Source organism: Protopterus annectens, chromosome 3.part1, assembly GCF_019279795.1.
Source record: "Protopterus annectens isolate FY-2018-M chromosome 3.part1, PAN1.0, whole genome shotgun sequence".
Lineage (NCBI taxonomy): Eukaryota > Metazoa > Chordata > Ceratodontiformes > Protopteridae > Protopterus > Protopterus annectens.
In genome coordinates this window covers 1,208,608,345-1,208,626,162 of record NC_056732.1, presented here as the reverse complement: position 1 = coordinate 1,208,626,162, position 17,818 = coordinate 1,208,608,345, and positions in this window count along the sequence as shown.

The window sequence follows — 17,818 nt, the reverse complement described above, 5'->3', positions numbered from 1 at the left end:
ATTCAAGCAGTGAATGTAAAGGGAAAATACAAAAGCCATAGCAACACATTGCAAGAACTACTGTTGTATGTCAGTTAATCCTCAAATCCCACAGGTAAGTACATACTCCCATGTAAACATGTTTAGCATTAGCAGGTGTGAGTTAACATACACACTGAGAAGAGTGAACTGGAAGAAGCAATAGTCAGGTTTCAATACAACATGCATTTCAGTGGCTACAACACAGAATTAGATATGAGAGATATACCAACTTTCTGACTCGCACAACAGTGTCCACAGCAAAACAGCAAGGTGCCCACCTTGCAAAACTAAAAGGCCTATGCCTACCTAACCTATCATTTTATAGCAGTGCTCTGAAATCACAGTGAGAACTGCAATTACCACACAGCAGGCTGCATGCAATTACTAAATGCTGGCCACCAATTGGTGCAGAGGCCATCACATGCACATGTGCAGATACCTACAAAAGCATCTTGTACTGCCAGTACACACATGCAATAATGTCACTGCAGCAACTGGAGGGTGAGAGAGCGAGAGAAAGAGAGAGAGAGAGATAAATAGATAGATAGATAGATAGATAGATAGATAGAGACAGAGACCAAAAAAAAAATAAAAACCAAGCCAGCAAGCAAGCAAGGCAGCAAGCAAGCCAGCAAGCAAGCCATCAAGCCAGCAAGCAAGCCAGCAAGCCAGCAGAAAAAAGCTGTCAGAGACAAAGGTAAGGTAAACTACATAATCTAATAATCTACATACTGTGAACCCTCCATATTTATTAGCAGTCTGTATCTATATGTATATGCAGATGTGCATAGGGCAAGGGACATACTGCAACTGTTAGTGAAGGCTGGACATACATATGTAGTTGAAGGTTGCTATGTGCACATATCAATATAGGTTGTAGTGTGTGGCATTGAAAACAGCATGCAGTGCAGGTATATGTCATGTGGTGGTGAACTTTTGTGGGACTGAGCCAGTGAGGCCTGCTACAGCTATACCGCCTGAGGACAGCATAATGCATTATGCACAACACTGTGCAATATCATTACAGAATGGTATGTTTCACAACTGTTTCAGAAGTGATATTCCCACCATGAAAGGTGGGCAGTCTATGTGCCTACATGTGCATGTATATGTACAGCAATGGATGTTTAGAAGTGTGTGAGTATATATATATATATATATATATATATATATATATATAGATATATATATATATATATATATATATATATATATATATATATATATATATATATATATATATATATATATATATATATATATATATATATATATATATATATATATATATATATATATATATATATATATATATATATATATATATATATATATATATATATATATATATATATATATATATATATATATATATATATATATATATATATATATATATATATATATATATATATATATATATATATATATATATATATATATATATATATATATATATAGAGATATTTTATATATATATAGATATAGACATATATATAGTTATAGATAAAGATATATATATATTTTTTTTTTTTTTTTTTTTTTTTTTTTTTTTTTGCTGTATTGTTTGTCCTTGTAAACTATTATCTATGTCTTTGTCTATACATGCCCAAAAACTTTGATTTGTTTTAAATTGACTGTTCTTTGTGGAGCTTTTTCTCCTCGGGCCTCTACTGAAAATGGACATATATCCAGCTAGACTAGCCCGGTCAACAAATGTTAAATAAATAAATAAAATAAATAAAAAAATATATAGATAGATAGAATATGTATATACATATTGATATAATAGATACATACATATATAGATATATATGTAGATACATACATATATACAGATAGATATGAATGTCTATAGATATGTATATATATATATATATATATATATATATATATATATATATATATATATATATATATATATGGTTATATATTGTGGTTTGTATATATATATATATATATATATATATATATATATATACATATATGTAGATATGTATATATATATATATATTTACACACACATATATATATATATATATATATATATATATATATATATAGATATGTATATATTGATATATATATATATATATATATATATATATATATGTAGTTATATATAGTGGTTTGTATATATATATATATATATATATATATATATATATATATATATATATACATATATGTAGATATGTATATATATATATATTACATATATATATATATATATATATATATATATATATATATATAGATATGTATATATTGATATATATATATATATATATATATATATATATATATATATATATATATATATATGTGTGTGTGATGTTGAATGAGTGTGACACTGATTGTGTGCAAGGTCTGTAAATGTGTGATAGCTTATTGTGAGTTTGTGTCTGTCATGGTAGTTGGCATCCTTGGTGTGAGGCCAGAGAAAGATGTGCCAGTTATCAGGATGCAAACATAGTAGATTGGCATATGTTGTGCCGTACTTCCCTCTGTACGACTGTGGTGTCCCATCGTAGGCAGAAGCAATACATGTATGCTCAGTAAGTGGTACTGCTGTTGAATCCAGCTCACATATGAACTGGTGTACTATCTGATGTTGTAGGCCTAAACACTACAGTATGGTGTATGTTCACATTCCCTGGTAACACTGTCTGGTGTGTTTTCTGTAGTCTGCACAGATTACATACCTCATGCATAGGTATCTGTAAGTAGGGGCACACAGTACTATAAGGTGCACAGTTAATGCTCATCTGTGTTGTCATACATTTGTGTCTTGTATGTATGTGTAATGTGTGTGTAATTATGCCTGTACCATGGCTGCAATAACATGTGTGTTACTGGGCATGTGTGTGTACCTGGCAGCATGTATACTCTGTGACAGCAGTACGCTGGCTATAGTAACAACTGTGCACATATGTCAGGTAGGGGTATGGCATCAAAGACTAGGGGTGGATTACCATTGAAACTGTAAATATGCATTGCATTCATTGCACGGGATGACAATATTCTTCATCCATTAGCTTGATACATACCCCCAGTGTGAGGTTGTGCATTGTATCCCACACAGTGTGCCGAGTACTTGTGTATACTAGTTTGTTCTATGGTGTGTGGCAGGCACTGTCAGACAGTTGTGGGCTGAGCACTGATATGTGGTATCGAACATGTGTCTCCCCTGATAGACAGATGCTATATATGGCAGTTAAGTGATATCAGTACATTAGAATATTAAGTGTGCCACATGACTTGCTCACATATTTTTCTTTTCCTTCCAGGGTGATGGTGCATCAGCGAAACCCACCTTATACAGCAGCAGAGGATCAGGAGATCCAGCAGAGCCTGGTGCAGCATTACTGTGTGCTGTTTTCCAGGACCAGCCAGAACCAGAATGCACTGTGGCAAGATCTTGTCCGTCGGGTAAATGACATAGGCATGCATAACCGGACATATGAGCAGGCACGCCATCGCTGCAATTATTTAATTAGACATGTCTGGCAGCATGCGTCTGATATCCACAGACAACAGCTTGCCACAGGCAGTGGGGTACCCATCCACCCCCCCCTCACCAGTGTGGAGGAGCACCTCCTAAGTGTTGTGGCTCCAGGCCAACAACAGCAACATCCACAAACATGTGTCATCATGGAGGCCAGCGCCACCCAGCATGTTGAAATGGAGCGCGCAGGTAACATGCCATATCTGTAGTTGACTGTTCTCTGTACTGGTAGTTTATGTGTGTGTGAGATGTGTACTGTTTGTGTAGCTGTTAACTTGCCTATTCTTCTGCAAGATTGATATTCTGAGCATAATATGTACACCTGTTGTACTACTGTACTTTATCATACTCACAGTATCAATGGCACAGTTGTGGCCACTGGCAATCACTCTCATATTTTTGCAGGTCCCTCTGGAGTGACAGCAAGGCAGCCAATCCATGCTGGTGACTGTGTAATAACAATACTATTGCTAATGACATGTGCATGTCATATGGAGGTGTAGTCTGTGCACATGTAACACACCTACGCATAATGCATGCTGTGCATGTTTGCTGTGAGACTATGCATATCCCATTATTCTCAATAGCTGCCACACTCACATGCAATACACAGAGCATGACACTTGTGTGGCAACACAGTACTGGACATTGTATAGGCATACCTGATACACATGTACACAACACAAACATGTTTGGCATACACACTACACCTTAGCCTGCTACACATGTCCAATTATGACACCTGCTGTATGGCCACCCTTCAGTATCCCACTTATCATCTATGCAGCACACATAATATACCTGAGGGGTAGAGGCCTATCATGTCTTTGTGCAACAGTCTTGAACAAATAATACATTCATGTTAGGCAATGCTCACTATTGGCCAACTTACAAACCCATGTAACAAGTGGCTGTGTAATTGAGGATGTAGTTATGTTACTCACGTCAGGTACTGCATGCTAGCTGCCTGTCTGGCACACATTATTATTGTTGACTGACCACAAGAAGCATGTTGATCATGGCTCACGTTACTACACCACATCCAGTTCAGCCAACCACAAAAGTACATATAGCAGTCATTGCGTAGGACCGTCATGTGTTGTGTGTGTGTGTGTGTGTGTGTGTGTGTGTGTGTGTGTGTGTGTGTGTGTGTGTGTGTGCTTGCAAATATATGCATCCACAGCTTGTAACACTTGCACGACATTGTTATGTCCTTGTACACATTGTGTCCCAGGGTGGAGACAATCACTGAACAACTACACACAAGCATCAAGTACACATATACTGTTATTAACAAGGGCTGTCTACACTTCCACTGCATGTTCCTGTGCAACACATAATCTGCATGCTGACACCTGTGCAGTGATGTTTTTCCTTGTGATACTGTCACCCACCCTAAAACAGCATTGTGTATGTGTTGGATTGCAGGTGTGTCTGTGTTTGTATCTGCTGTACTGAGGAATGTGCCTGTGTGCTTGTGTGCCTCTTTGCCTGTGTGCTTGTGGCCTGTGTGCTTATGCACCTTTGTGCTTGTGTGCCTGTGTGCATGTCCGCCTGTGTGCATGTGTGCATGTGTGCATGTGTGCATGTGTGCATGTGCACCTGTGTGCTAATATCATGTACACATTTGTAAACTGTGTTTCCTATCTTCCTCTCACAGGTTCTGATTTTGCTCTGGTGGAGTGCAGCATGGAACCTGAAGCCACTGATGGGGATAGTGATTATGATGATACATGTGTAATGGCACAGGGAGGTGTGACAGGGTCTGTCGTTGGTCAGCCAATTGACACTACACAGCAGTCAACCTCATCAATGCGCACAGTCATCCTGCCTATACATCCATTGTCACCAATGTCCTTAACTGATGGACAGCATACAGTGGGCATTGACCAGGGTAGTGTGGTATCATTGGCACATGCATCCCCTCACAGCAGCCATGGCCAAATTCCTGATATGGTACCACACAGGCAGATATCCAGGGGTTCTCGTGGGAGCATCCGTGGTCGTACTGCCCCTGTCAGACATGCCCACAGAGGTCTTTCAACCTCAGCTATGTTCCGGGCTGTAATGCAGGCACAGGCACGTATGGAACAGTACACCAGACAGGGTCTGAGGGAGCTTAGATCACATCACACCTCTAGGAATGACACTATGCGTGACGTTGCGTCTGCCATCTGTAACATCAGTGAGGTCATTGATAGATGTTGGGGGGGGCATTAGATCTCTTCCACAACTACATGTCCAGGAGCCAGGACAGTGCAGGACAGTTGAGGCGTCGACGTGGATGTATGCCAGCAACATTATCAGCTGGCAGTCGTCGCGGACGACAACAAACCTGCAGCCGCTCACATAGTGCCAGTACCAGCCCCAGGAATGCTGGGTCTGTGCTGTCATTAGACCATCCGAGAAGACCACGTGCACGTGGTTCTGGACAGTCCCAGCAGGGACATGTGTCCATTCAACAACCCACTGCTTCTGATGACAGTACCCACTCTGGCTTAGTACCTTATACTGTCGGTAGCACCCCTGCCAGGCACAGGTACCAGTCCATGGTGAGAGACAGTGATCTGTATGACCTGGCAGGTACAGTCTGTGGCTGTCCACAAACACCCATATATGGCAGCCACATGGTGGAACTGTGTGCATGCATGCATGCACACACACATCATGCTAACACCTAGGGCTAACACATACACACACACATTGCAGCAACATTGCCCCATGTTGTACTGTTGTCCCTCACTAACACACACACACACATACATGTCAATTGGATGTGTCAATGGCAGACTCTGGCAAACCAAGTACACTCCCTGTGCATATGATGAAACTGTGCCACCTCCTGCCATCTGTAACATTGATGCAGGAACAGGGTAGCATGGTGCTGATGCACAGGGTGACTACATAGCACTGCAGTAATATTATCATGTTGTTAACAGTACAGTGTAATGATATTGTTGTGGGTATATTTGAGCATGCACAATGCATTACCTATGTTTGTCATTGCAGTTTTGTATACACCAGTGTTAATTCCCAAAGTGTACTGTCTGCACATTTGCCACATGGCTGTTGTGTGTACCTGTGCCTGCATGTGTTGGAGTGTGGACAGTACATGTGTGATGTCTGCAGCACTGAGTTTCAGGTGTACATTTGTGAATGTGGTTAGCATGGAACATGACATGGTTTGACAGTATGCTGTTGATGATACGGTTTCCAAATATCAATGGTCTGCATTCTGGTAGTATACATAGCTTACATAGCCTGACATTCAGTGGTCATGACATGGTGTCTCCTCAACCGATACAGAGATGTAGGAACCTGGTGTCAGTGATATCCCTGCAGTACTACACTATACCAGTATCCATTCTTACTGAGCCACACACATCCCAGGGAACAATACTCTTTGGCATATAGCAGTCTCACGTACATGCCAACACACTACGGATATGTCCATTCATAACTGCAAATACATACAGTGGCCTACAATGCATTCTACATATGACACACCTAACCACTACAATTTTATTTTATTTTATTTTACATTTGTTGACCGGGCTAGTCTAGCTGGACATGTATCCGTTTTCAGTAGAGGCCCGGGGAGAAAAGCTCCAGTACAGGCAATAAACAATGATTTATCACATAAAGCATTAATATGAGTAAACAATACAAGGTAAAAAGGAAATCACTTTCAACACAAAAGAAATACTAAAAATAGGAGATAAACTTATAATACATACTACTGTATTAGACTTATAAAACAGAAACAATAACACAAGATGAAGTTACACAGACAGATAAAAAGGTTACTGGTAGAGCCTAATTCTCAGATATAACTCTCAAACTATTGAAAGTGTTATTGAGGAGCTCAGTAAGGGGAATGGGGAGGAAAATTAGGTGAATGAGGACATGATTTCAGTCGGGATTAGCACAAGGACACAGCCATTGTGTTTTAAGATGTTCTTTGATGTGTTTTTTGAAAAGAGAGGTAGAGTTTTGATTAGTTATTTCTTGAGGGAGTTGATTCCAGTTTTTACCTATGGAATTTGAAAATAATGAATCCCCAGCTTTATTATATGATTTAGTTAGAGATACTAGGAGTTTATTAGCAGAACGGAGTGTGGCTAGGTTTTTATATGGTATAATCAGTTTTGTAAGGCTAGTGGTGACATCAGGGTAGTAAAGGGTCTTATGAATGATGAGTAGTTGTTGATAGAGTAAGTGGTTATTTAGCTCTAACCAATCTAGTTGTTTGAGGTTAAGACAATGGTGTGTTCTTAGGGGAGTAGCAGTAATGAATCTGGCTATGCTATTGTAGCAGATAGAGAGCTTGGTAATGTTATTTTTGGATAAGTTAGTATAGATAGGTGAGGCATAGAAGAGGGTGGAGATCAGGTGTGTCTGAGCAATGGTTTTTCTAGCTACTGGGGTAAGAAAGGGTTTAATTCTGTAGAGAGTCCCAATTTTTTTGTTGACAGCTTTAATAGTGGTGTTAATGTGTTCATCATAATTGAGACTGTTATCAATAGTTACACCTAGTAGTCAAGTGGTCTTATCAGGGTTAATACTGGTTGCATTATTCGAGGAGATGGTAAAGAGAGGTGTGGGAGATTTATGAGTAGGAGTAAAGAGAAGAAGCTTAGTTTTTTTGGGGTTAAGGAGGAGGCAGTGTTGCATAAACCAATTTTCGACAGTTAGGAAGACTGTTTGGGTGAGGGACTGGAGGGAGGGAATATTTTTAGCAGTGCAGATTAACGTTGAGTCATCAGCATATTGAATGCAGGTGGCTTGTGGTATATTCAGATGTAGGTCATTGATAAACAAGGAAAAAAGAAGGGGACCTAGGATTGATCCTTGTGGAACACCAATATTTACTGGGAGTAAGGAAGATAGGTTGTTCTCCCAAAGGACTGCTTGTTGCCTGTTATGGAGATAGCTCCTAAACCACTGTAGCGAGTGTGGGCTAAGAGAATAAAGGTTTAGTTTGTCAAGAAGTATATTGTGGTTAACCATATCAAAGGCTTTTGAAAGATCTATGAAAAGTGCTGAGGAGAAACGATTATTGTTTCTATTATTATTTATGGAGTCAGAGAAGGAAAGGAGGGCAGGGACTGGAGGGAGGGAATATTTTTAGCAGTGCAGATTAACGCTGAGTCATCAGCATATTGAATGCAGGTGGCTTGTGGTATATTCAGATGTAGGTCATTGATAAACAAGGAAAAAAGAAGGGGACCTAGGATTGATCCTTGTGGAACACCAATATTTACTGGGAGTAAGGAAGATAGGTTGTTCTCCCAAAGGACTGCTTGTTGCCTGTTATGGAGATAGCTCCTAAACCACTGTAGCGGGTGTGGGCTAAGAGAATAAAGGTTTAGTTTGTCAAGAAGTATATTGTGGTTAACCATATCAAAGGCTTTTGAAAGATCTACGAAAAGTGCTGAGGAGAAACGATTATTGTTTCTATTATTATTTATGGAGTCAGAGAAGGAAAGGAGGGCAGTTGTAGTGCTGTGGAATGGTCTGAAACCATGTTGACAGTCGGCTAGAAGTTTGTTTCGAAGAAGGTAGTTAAGAATTTGTTTGTGAACACATCTTTCCATAATCTTGGCTAATGGGGAAAGTAAGGCAATAGGGTATCACATGGACAGATACCTGTTTTACAAGCCATGCTGTATTGCTGTAACGCAACTGTGGCATTGGCATCGGCATGTAGTTAACATAGTATTCCATCAGTACCAACCCATCATCTAGAACGGGTAATGGTGTGTTCATGTGGACAAGTGTTAGCTTGTCTTTCCTGTGATATTCACATTTCCAAAGGTATTCTGCAGTCTCTCGGTGTACCACCTAAGCAAGAAGGTGCCTGTATGCATACCGGCAACAGTTGCCATACACGTACACTGGGTGCCCATCACTCACAGACTTTGCTGTGTTTTAACATGTCTGACATATACTCCAGACATGAACCCTCACCCACATTAATCTATCAAAGCTTTCATGAGTGTGTGTCACATAGTTGGCCTAGGACACAGATCAATGCAGTAGCCTGCATTGTCACCAACACACATGTATGGCCTAAGGTCTGGTAAGCTGAGGCACATGCTGGCAAATGTAACAACTGTATTCATATGGGGCAGGCTTCACACATAGGAACTATTAAAGGTCACAGGTACATATCTGTATGTGGCACAGACATACCTGATGTGTGCATTGAAATTACTGTTATAATAATATGTCATACAATAATAAAAGCAAAACACACAACATACTGACAAACGCACACATAGCATTTGTAGGATTCAAACCCCTACCTAACTGTGTTATGATATGTGATAGAAATGCATTAGCGCAGCGCACTATTCACATTACTTGGTGATTTTGCTTCTCCTGCTGTATTTATAGGGTGCTGACGTCATCAGTCTTTCCAAAGAGAAATGTACATCTTTAAGTGTGTTATCCCAGTCTTCAAAAAGGCCATTCCTTTCATAGAAAATTGCATACATACACACCGCCCTGTCCCTCACACACACGCAGTGTTTTCAGGATTTATATCCCTACCTAACTATGTTATGATACTTGAGAAAGACACATTAGCGCAGCACGCTACTCGCATTACTGGATGATTTCCCATCTCCTGCTGTATTTATAGGGAGCTGACATCATCAGTCTTTCCAAAGAGGAATGTACATCTTTTAGTGTGTTATCCCAGTCTTCAAAAAGGCCATTCCTTTCACAGAGAATTGCATACATACACACCCCCATTTATAGGGTGCTGACATCATCAGTCTTTCCAAAGAGGAATGTACATCTTTTAGTGTGTTATCCCAGTCTTCAAAAAGGCCATTCCTTTCACAGAAAATTGCATACATACACACCCAACTGGCTCCCCCACACACACAGCGTTTGTAGGATTCAATCCCGTTTCTAACTATGTTATGATACCTGACAGAGACGCATTAGCGCAGTGCACTATTTGCATTACTGAATGATTTCCCTTCTCCTGCTGTATTTATAGGGTGCTGACATCATCAATCTTTCCAAAGAGGAATGTACATCTTTTAGTGTGTTATCCCAGTCTTCAAAAAGGCCATTCCTTTCTCAGAGAATTGCATACATACACAACCCCATTTATAGGGTGCTGACATCATCAGTCTTTCCAAAGAGGAATGTACATCTTTTAGTGTGTTATCCCAGTCTTCAAAAAGGCCATTCCTTTCACAGAGAATTGCATAAATACGCACCCCCCCATTTATAGGGTACTACCATCATCAGTCTTTCCAAAGAGGAATGTACATCTTTTAGTGTGTTATCCTAGTCTTCAAAAAGGCCATTCCTTTCAAAGAGAATTGCATACATACACACCCCCATTTATAGGGTGCTGACATCATCAGTCTTTACAAAGAGGAATGCACATCTTTTAGTGTGTTATCCCAGTCTTCAAAAAGGCCATTCCTTTCACAGAGAATTGCATACATACACAACCCCATTTATAGGGTGCTGACATCATCAGTCTTTCCAAAGAGGAATGTACATCTTTTAGTGTGTTATCCCAGTCTTCAAAAAGGCCATTCCTTTCACAGAGAATTGCATACATACGCACCCCCATTTATAGGATGCTGACATCATCAGTCTTTCCAAAAAGGAATGTACATCTTTTAGTGTGTTATTCCAGTCTTCAAAAAGGCCATTCCTTTCACAGAGAATTGCATACATACACACCCCCATTTATAGGGTGCTGACATCATCAGTATTTCCAAAGGGGAATGTACATCATTTAGTGTGTTATTCCAGTCTTCAAAAAGGCCATTACTTTCACACAGAATTGCATACATACGCACCCCCATTTATAGGGTGCTGACATGATCAGTCTTTCCAAAGAGGAATGTACATCTTTTAGTGTGTTATCCATGTCTTCAAAAAGGCCATTCCTTTCACAGAGAATTGCATACATATGCACCCCCATTTATAGGGTGCTGACATCATCAGTCTTTCTAAAGGGGAATGTACATCATTTAGTGTGTTATCCCAGTCTTCAAAAAGGCCATTCCTTTCACAGAGAATTGCATACATACGCACCCCCATTTATAGGGTGCTGACATCATCAGTCTTTCCAAAGAGGAATGTACATCTTTTAGTGTGTTATCCCAGTCTTCAAAAAGGCCATTCCTTTCACAGAGAATTGCATACATACACACCCCCATTTATAGGGTGCTGACATCATCAGTCTTTCCAAAGGGGAATGTACATCATTTAGTGTGTTATCCCAGTCTTCAAAAAGGCCATTCCTTTCACAGAGAATTGCATACATACGCACCCCCATTTATAGGGTGCTGACATCATCAGTCTTTCCAAAGAGGAATGTACATCTTTTAGTGTGTTATCCCAGTCTTCAAAAAGGCCATTCCTTTCACAGAGAATTGCATACATACACACCCCCATTTATAGGGTGCTGACATCATCAGTCTTTCCAAAGAAGAATGTACATCTTTAACTCTCCCACATTATGGGGGATAACAATATCTGTGCATTAACCAATGCCTAGTTCAGGGTCACATATGCACCCTGGCACTGCCAGGTTATGTTCTATAGCATGCTTCGTGACCACAGGACTTGTAACACACAACACAAGTAGGGGGTGTATCCATATACATCACAGATACACACACCTCTGGGTTGGTACCACTGCACTAAGCATGACAGGCCATACATATACAACTACCATTATGCAAAACTGCCTTTTGGTTTGGTGTGTAGTTCAGACCACCCCCCCCCATACCCAGTAACCACACTTGGCTTTCCTGGGAACAGTGTAGGATATGCAGGTCTTCACACACACCATTATAGTGGTTGACTTCAGGTACAGAAATATTGACTGGGGATACTACTCAGGCCCTCAACAACATCACCCTACAGCCACTACAATTTGTGAATCTATGTGCTATGGCACAACCAGTCACCGCACCCACAAGGGGGAATACATATTGGACCTGATCATCACCAACATGGGGACTCTATGTTCCACACCAGAGGTAGAACCATCATTGTTAAGATCAGACCATAAACAACTTTCCCTGGACATCCATATCCCGTCCCCACCCCCAGCCAAGGAAATCACTGTAAAGAATTTCTCAAAGGCAGACTTTGCACTTGTGAAGACTGGGGTGGAATACTTCAAAGGCCCTGTGCTGGAGGATAATACAGCCCAATCTGCAGAATCCTTTACAAACGCATTGTATGAGCACCTGCAGGTATGCATTGATCATGCTATCCCAAATAAAACCATGACTCCTCCAAAACAGGAGAGCTGTCTAGTTGACCCCAGCCATATATAGGCTGTACGACAGAAGGAGGAAGCTACTACATAACAGAGCAATATCCCACAGACCCACAAAGATCATAACTTCTCCTTTGCTAATTACATTGACAGAGTCATTGCAAAGACCTTTATATAGCCCTCCTTATCACATGGGTGTTTGCATGTAGATCACGGGAAATCATTGTGGCCCTCTACTAGTCACTCATCAGGCCCATGTTTGACTACAATGCCCCTTTTGGGGTGTACCTTACCCAACACCTGCGGCAACTACAGTGAATGCAACAGTACCTCCCCAAGAGGATCATGGGCTACACACAGATGTCCTATGCAGCTCAACTAAAGGATCTCCAGCTCTACGCAGTTGCTTAACGCCTACTCAGAGGTGATCTATGCCTGACGTATGCAGCCATTTCAAACCCAGATGTAATGGACATGCTCCACCTCATAACATCCAAGACCCTTAGAACTACACACTCCAGGGGCTTAAGCCTCAGCACAAAAATAAATAGGACATGCTGCAGGGACAGATTCATTACCCAGAGGCTCCCCGCACTCTGGAATTGAATCCCAATTAAAGTTAGATGTAGCCCCTCGCCAACCCTCTTCCAGAGAAATACAGCTGCATGGATGGGAAATTGCAATTTCACCCCTGGGATCTCCACTGTGTCCCTGCTTGACAGAGGCACAGCAAACTAGCCTTAAAGTGTGCCTTCTGTGTACTTTACAGAGGCACAGTAGGCTACTCTACTGGGGAGGTGGACACCAAATACACTCTGCCTAGGCTTATGAATTCCCTAGGGCAGACTGCCTAGTATTGTAATCTGCACCTATGTTTATGTTCGGGATGCACAATATTTGTTGCTGCTACTGTTTGCAGGTCTTTATTGCCGTAGCTTTCCCAGTTTCTATGAACAACTTGTGTATCTGCGTAACATGCTTGATCATGACAGGGATCCAGTATATTAATATCTGTGTCTGTTGTCATTTAACTGTGTGCACAGGGCAGATTGCTGGATCGCGGGAGGTTCCTGGCTTAACACATACAACTGCCAGATATGTATGACTGACTGCTATACTCAAACATGGCCTAAGTGTGGAGCATGCCCAGTTCAGGCTTTCCATGGTTTGTTGCCTGACATATGTCTAATTTATACAGGTGTGTGAGCATGCCCAGTGTAACCTTTCCATATGTTGTGATCTGGAGTCCACTACATTTCTGGTTGTGTGTGAACATGACCAATATTGACATTTATACTGTGTGTGTGGGAAGTCATGTTGTGTTCTTACTGCCAGACTCCTTTGTGTCATAACTCAACAGGGATTATGCTGTGCCTGCAGGGTTTCCATGTGATAGTTTACAAAGACTTGGAAACATTCTCTCATACTGGCTGCACACTGCAATACCGTCATGGTGTAGTGGTTTACTACTTTCACTATGGTGCACTGTATCATGGGTTTGAGTCCCATCGCTGCTTTAAATGTTCATACTGAGCAGACCAGACTGTTTAAGGGCCAGTTGGGCAACTATGAGCATGTTGCATTTTGTTCAGCTATGGCCAACTTAAACCAAGCTTGTCCGACATTGCTGTGTATTCATCAACTTGGGTGGACATTGCCAAACATTACTTCACATTGACCACAGTTGTACTAGTTGGTGTGTGTGATTCTGTTCATAGGTTCATACTAGGCTATCTGCCCTAGGGCATTTATAATCCTAGCCAGAGTGTGTTTGGCTTTCAACACACATTTTAAGTGGAGTTTGCCATGACATTTTTCAAGGTTAGTATACTGTGCCTCTGTCTAACAGTGACATAGAAGTGATACCCAGGGTAAACCTACAATCTCCCATCCACTCATCAAGATTCCTCTTGAAGAGTGTCAATGAGGGACTCTGGCTAACCTGGAGTGGGGGTTTACTCAAGAGTGGGGGGAGCCTCTGGGTTATGAATCTGTCACTCCAGCATGTCCTATTTATTTCAGTCCTGAGGTTCAGGTCTCTTGAGCGCGTAGCTTGATGGGATTCTGAGTTTCTGAGGTGCAGCATGTCCATTGATTCCAGGTTGGACATGGCTTTATACATCAGACACAGATTGCCTCTGGGCAGGCGGTATGCCACTGAGTGAAGCTGCAGTTTCTTTAACCAGGCAGCGAATGGCATGTGTTTGAGCCCTTTGATCCTCCTGGTGAGGTACTTCTGTGGTCTTTCCAGCTGCTGCAGGTGTCTGATAAGGTACATCCCACAAGGGGCATTGTACTCAATTATGGGCCTGATGAGGGATGAGTTAAGAGGCACGATGACCTTCCCTGATGTAGATGTGAATACCTTCATGATTAGGTGGGCTATATGAAATGTTTTTCTAAACACTTTGGCCACGTGGTAATCGAATGAGAGATTGCTATCAGTTTGGGTCCCCAGGTCCCTTATCACTTCTTCCATACTTAATGGGTTACCACCTATGTGGTAATTTGTGGGCACTTAGTTTTGGACAAAGGGGAGGACTATACACTGTTTTGCATTTAGCTTGAGGACATGGCTCTGGCACCAGTTGTCTGTTTCTATGAGGCCCTTTTGTAGGATGCTTGTGTCAGCTGGAGGGTCGATTATGGCGCCCAGTTTGCAGTCATCTGCAAACTTGTTCACCAACAGTCCTTCTGTGTTGGCTTGTACCTCTGAGAAATATATACCAAACAAGGGAGGTCCCAGGACTGAGCCTTGTGGGATGCCACTTGTAGCTGGTTTGGGGTCTGACATGGCTCCAGCATTTCTGACCATGTGGGTTCTGTTCTTGAGCCAGTTTGCAGCCCATCTAGTGACATAGGGATTTATATTGAAGCTGGTGATCTTATCTATGATGACCAAGTGGGGTACTGTATGGAAGGCTTTTGTGAGGTCCAGGTAGGCTGTGTGGACCACCTTCCCCTCGTCAATGGCCTTGGTGACTGTTTCAAATGACTCAACCAGGTTTAAGAGGCAGGATCTGCCCTTAACGAAGCCAAACTGGGTAGGATCCAGTGTCTGTACATCCCCAATATGTTTATTTCTGAGGTCCATGATGATCTTTCCATTGCTTTGCAGACCAAGCAAGTCAGGCTTCCGGGTTGATAGTTTGCAGTATCCATTGAGGCACCACCTTTGTGGAGAGGGACCACTGTTGCTGTACACTGCTCTTTGGGTACATATCCTGAGGTAAGGCTGAGATTGAACAGTGGTTTTATGTTTGTGTTCAGTTCTTCTTGGGGTTCATGTTGGACACAGCCCATGACACCATCTGGTCCCATTGATGCTGTGTGTTTTGCTTTGGAGAGGCTGGCTGTTACCTGAGCATCTGTGATGTCAGGGGGCCAGCACTCTGCTGGGATAGATGTTTGCCCTTTTGGTGGGGGGGGGAGTTTGCACTGAACCTGTCAGCTCAGATGTTGGCAATGTCTGTGGGTTGCTGTATTGTTTGTCATTTTGGACTACTTCTGAGCATATCTGGGGATTCCCACACAGGTTCCTACCATAAGTAAAGAATGCCTTGTGATTATCCTTGGTGTCCTGTACAATTTTTATCTCAAAGATGGCCTTAGAAGATTTTATGTGTGGCCGTAGTTTTTCAATACTATTGATCAGAGATGCCTTCCCTTTTTAGGATTTTGATCTATCATATAGTAGCTTCCTCCTTGTATTGTATGGTTTGTTTATGGCTGGGGTCCACTGGACAGGATGCCTGGCTTTGGAGGATTGGGTCTTGGTTTTATTTGGGATTGCATGATTCATGCATTCCTGAAGGTGTTCATAGAATGCATTTATAAAGGGTTATGAGGTCTGGGCCATATTTTCCACAGGCACAGGGGCTGTGAAGGATTCCACCTCAGTTTTGAGGAGTGTGACATTTGCTTTAGTGAATAATTTTCATTGTGTGTTTCTGGCCATGGGCTGGGATCGGGATGTGAATATCCAGTGAGATAACTCTCTGGTCTGATCTTCCCAGTGAGGGGTACACTTCTGGTCTTGGGCATAGAGTCCCCATGTTGGTGATGATCAGGTCCAGTATGTTTTCCCCTGTTGTGGGAGTGGTAGCAAGTTGTTCCATAGCATTTTGGTTTATAAATTCTGCGAACCTTTGGGCTAGGGTGTTGGGGCTAGGGTAATGCTCCCAGTCTATGTTTGGGTAGTTGAAGTCACCCAATATAATGGTGTTTGGGGAGACCTTTATATTTTCATGTGTTCTCCAGTCAGCCAAGTGTGGTTCCTGGGTTTAGGAGGGTGGTCTGTAGCAGGCTATGAACTGGAAGGCGGTTTTAGCCACTGTTAGTTGCACATGGATAGTCTCCGATACTTCATGCAGTGCCACCAACCTGGGGGTGTGGGTATCTTTGAAAAATATTGATACTCACCCTCCTTTTGTAGTTTGTTCCATGTTTTGCAGCTGTAAAGCATGGTATGAGGTGTAACCTGCTAATGCTAGGGTGCTCTTGGGAGCCTTGAACCAGGTTTCTGTTACTGCACCGATATCAACATTCTCCATGCTGAGGAGAGTTTGGAGTGCATACATCTTGCAGTTTAGACTTCTGGCATTGAGTAGCATTACTTATAGTTTCCTAACCCTTGTGATACCTATGGAGGTGGGTTTGTGTTTTAAGCCTTACCTACAAAAGGCACTATGCGGGTGACAAGAGCCTTTGGCAATATCCAAAAGGCCACAGGTGATAGGTGAAATCCATCCCTAGCAAAGCATCATGTCTTGTCGAGCATGTCATCCCAGGCTGACAGGCATTGTTTCCCCTTTCACTGACACCAATACATAAGCCAATTGTTGTAATTGATCATCTTGTCTTCATATTGTGGCCTCATGTTTGGTGAGGGTAGGATGATACTCAAGGTCATCAAGTTTGCATATACTACATTGTGTTAAATGTTGTTTAGCACTACCTTACATTGCTTAACACATGGCAATCATGCCTCAGGTGGTGCTGCAGGGCTGCCTATGTCA